The following is a 4,760-nucleotide window of genomic DNA, read 5'->3' as shown; positions in this document are numbered from 1 at the left end:
AAGACGTATTTGCCCAACATTCTCCATCCTGATTAAAATAAATACATCTTCGTTGCCGATACCAACAATCATACTCCACCATAAAGAGCATACTTACTTGGAATTAAACTATCCAAAGAATTTTCACTTGTAATTATACCATCCAAAGAATTTTCACTTGGAATTAAACCATCCCTGACCAACCAGGAGCTGCCATGTCATGTCCTTCTTCCTCAAGGAGATATGTAACATGTAACATCCCATCCGGATATTAGGATTTTAAATTAAATAAAATAGAAATAATACGTCAGCGTCATTTATTAAATCTCATTTCCCAAAACGCGGGAAAATTTAAAAACTTCATTACATAGTCAAATAAACTAAATCCAAATCATAGACTTGATTAAATCATAAGTATCGCAAAGTGTTTACAAAATTATTCCAAATCATAAAACAATAAAACTCTTAGAAAACTCTTTATCCCAGTCTAGCCCCGCTCCGGTTCTATGCCTCACCAGATCCACCTGCAACATAATTTGCTCCCGTGTACCGCGTATACGATCATTGCCAAACAGAAGCAGATAGGGTGAGCTAACGAAATAAACATATATATATCTATGGCACAAATATACAATCATACAATCACACCAAAGGAAATCCATCCTTTGATATTCCATCACATGGCCACCACCATGTTAATCGTGTTCTACGTCTTCTAATGAGTACCCCAAGGTGTCTTGGTGCCATACCTATCGGCCACAACCGATAGAACACGTGCGGGAAACCATTGCTACGGATCATACACCGTAACGCCAGGTGGAGTTCCCAAATACGAACATAGTTCGTAACGTCCCAAGACTACCAACTCGTCAGCTAACTACTGTGGAGGGCAATCTATCTAGACCCATCCGTATTGGCCACAACCAGCACACCCACACCAGCAACACTCGCCAACCCAAGCTCAACTCAAGGGTACTTCGTGTTCATCCGCCATTCCGAGCTCAACTCGAGGGATGTCATTCCGAGCTCAACTCGAGGAATGTCACGTGCTTAACCCCTACCCGAGAAGGGATACGTTCTGAGCTCAACTCAAGGAACACCAGCAAGCCGACCTTTAAAATATCCTAGAAGCCTTATAGATCACGCACATCATAACAAGTATAACACCAATCTGCTACAGCAAAATCGCCTGGTGGGGGACACGTACCGCCAAGCGTTGCCACTTCCAGATCGCCTGGCAGGGGACATGTACCGCCAAGTGCCTTAATCTTCACTACCACTGCAACTATCGCCTGGCAGGACTTCCTATGCCGCCAGGCGCCGCGTGCCGTAGTATTTACTAAACTACAGACTCCGCCTGGCGCACCTCTCCTTACCGCCAGGCGCCACCGTGATCTTGAACCCCCTGTTTCTACGTTGTCGCTTGGCGGGTCGATCACCACCGTTAGGCGCTACACCAGTACTTGCACAATACTGGTTTTAGTTTAGGTTCAAGCACACTTCACACAGGTTGCTCTCATTTGCTCTCATTCTAGAGTACCCCTAATGAAAGGCATTGCCATCTATAATGTTCCAGGCCTTATAGCACCTCACATGTGCATTCATCCCGTAGTCATATAGACAATCCCAAGCGTGCTCAAACAAAATATAAGCAGGAGCATTCTAACAATTTTAAGCACATGATCTTATGCACCAATGCAATTTAATATTGACACCCATGCCTTCACCAAACCAATTCTCTACATGTGACTAACCCAAAGGAACATTCAAATTGATAGAGACATACCACATAACCCAATCGTGCTTCATTAGAAGTTACTAGAACTTATCAAGAGGTTATTCATGCATTTTAACGACTCCAAAATCAGCAATATTGAGTAACGTATATCTCTAGCAATTGACCTCGAAATCCAATCTCCACCGTTCAAAGTGAAGAACCACATGTTATGGACCACCTGTCAAAATTTCACCTAAATCGGACGGTTAACGAACTAGGTTATACAGTTTTACGAAAACTGCGCGAACTAGAAGAACATAGTGGCGCCTAGCGCCCAGAAGTGAGGATGTGGCGCCTAGCGGGACTTAAATACCGCCCGGCAGTTTCTGTGCGCGAAAAGTACGAAAAACAGCGTTTTTCGTGAACAAAACACCACGTGCATCGCCTGGTATGGCGCCTGGCGGCTAAAGGGGTGCCGCCAGGCGGTTCCTGCACCTGCGAACCTTACCCCCTTCACAACAACTCTAATTTCCCTCAATTTCTAAGTCCATAGGATATGAAACCAGTTATTGGGACTCCAGTTCATTCCTAACACTTCCCATTCACGTATTCATTCACATTTCCCCTTAGATTGCTACCACTATAGAAACTCCCAATTATGAAACCCTAAAATGTGAGTATGTCTCATTCCCCCAATTTTTATTCTTATCACGCCCCAAATTTCACAAGTTTTCAATTCGATTTGGTTAATTAATAATCTTATTACACTTCCTACTAGTCCAAATCTGCCCAAAATCCAGAAAAAACATCAAAACCAAGCCTCATGGCTCGCGTCGCCTGGCGGTTCAATCAATACCGCCAGGCCCTTCATAAAAAAAACCAAGAATTGGGTTGAATTCTGGCGGTCTCGTTCGTGCCGCTAGGTGGTTTCCCTTCGCAACCCAGAAATGCAGTTGAAATTGTATGAGTCGCCTGGCGAAAATTCATCACCCACCAGGCGGTTTCTGGAAAAATTCTAGAAACACGATTCTCAAGCAATGCAAGGGATAAATCATACATAATGAGTTATAAATCATGCAATTATTCATAGAACTACAATTAAACGCAGTATAACTCCCCTAACATGATTCCCTTGGCTTAAATTTTGGAATTGTTGTGAATTCTCTCTTGATCCTCAATGATCTCCCTTTGGCTTTCTCTCCTAATTCAGCTTCAAAGCTTCACTCCAACCTTACTACTCTCAAAATTCGTGTTTTGTTTTCTGAGTACACTCACAACTTGCCAAAACCCTTCTTCTTACCTCACATTGGCCTTTTAAAGGTGCCTTAAAGCTAGATAACAACCAAAAACGAATTTAAGGTTTAATGGCATTGTTTATTATCATTCATTGATTCTTTATGGTCCGTTTTTCAGCCTCCCTTGGCTGCCCATGCATCTAGGGTTTCCCTTAACCCTTCAAATTCAAGCCAAAACCCAAAATAGCAAAAATAAAAATAAAGTTTAATTTGGGTTCTCCAAGGGTTCAACCCATAACCATACAAATACCAAATCAATGTTCAACCATTTAACCAATTCATGTTTTGTGATGACTAATATAATTAAATGATTATATCATTTCATATTCATGCTCAACATATATTTAAAAATGAAAACAAATAAGTAACACACAATTGGCATACATAGGACTTTCACACAATTAAAGTACTCTAAACCACTTGAGCTAATACTTTTCCATATCATAGCAATCCGCATTAAATGCCTTAAAGGCTCATACTACCCGCATTTATTAAATAATTATTTAATTAATTATTTAAATTTCTCGGGTCTTACATAGCAAAACCAACATTCTTCACAACACCACCACCATGGGAATAACACCGGACCCTACATGATATTTGTGTTATGGACACCCAAGTCCACACACCTAAGGGTCGACCGCTCTGATACCATAAATGTAACATCCCAAAAACTGAATAACCTCAATTGATAAAACATCACATACATGAATATTCAAAGGGTACGAGGTTTAGGGTATAAAGTATACAATACGTCAAATATACCCGGATTACAAGAAAAGGGCCCCATGGCCCAACTAGAAATGTACTGAAAAGAACACAATTAAAGATAGTAGGTCTTGTTCAGACAAGAAAACATAAATAATAAAATCCTCCAGTAAAGGGCCCTACAATGGGCCTAATACCTGTCCAATCCATCAAGCTGCAGCATTTCTATTACCATCACCACTGCTAGGGGTTCTCACATCTGCTCACATCAACAAGGTTGATGATCATTGCAAAGGAAGAGACCACACATAACACACAAGCAAGTGAAAGGGTAAGCTAGCGAAGAAGTCATTATATCAGACACTCAACATACCATTCCACATTCAAACACACATAGCAGACACCCACATATGCAATACCCATTCATATAAAACCCTAAGATTTAGCTATCCAGATACGTAACTGAGGCACCACCACATGGTAATGAAATTATGTCCTAGCAATGAGGCGTCACCGCGAGGCCTTCACGAAATTATACCCTTACAGGAGGCACCACCACGTGACCTTCGTGGAATTATGCCTTGGCCCCGAGGCACCACCACGACCCCTCGTGGAATTACGTCCTTTTGTCGAGGCACCACCAGGGACTCCCCTTAAGAGGGTCCATGGAATTACGTCCAATCGATGAGGCGCCACCAAGATCTCTCACTACAAGAGTCATGGAATTATGCCCTACCCATACTTTAAACATGTTCCACCCACCAATCAAGAATTTCCCATAACACAAATATCATGTATAATTAACAATTCATATAATTCATGCTTTCCAATTCATACCCAATCCAATAAAATGTCATTTCCATTTCAAATGTACATATTAATCATGCTATCATCACACAACCCTTCCAGTAAGGCATTTGAGTCAAATAAAGAAGCCACATATTGGTGAACCACTCAATAACAACATCAAAACTCGCCCGCTGTCTCGCTCAAGCCAACAGGGCTCGCTCAAGCGAGTCCCATCTCGCCTAGGCGAGGGCACAACGAGGGAATAGGGAACC

The sequence above is a fragment of the Vigna unguiculata genome, chromosome 4 (assembly GCF_037176805.1).
Source record: "Vigna unguiculata cultivar grain cowpea cultivar isolate G323 ecotype 2 chromosome 4, ASM3717680v1, whole genome shotgun sequence".
NCBI classification, from domain to species: domain Eukaryota; kingdom Viridiplantae; phylum Streptophyta; class Magnoliopsida; order Fabales; family Fabaceae; genus Vigna; species Vigna unguiculata.
The sequence above is the reverse complement of the archived record's forward strand: the minus strand, read 5'-3'. Positions refer to the sequence as shown.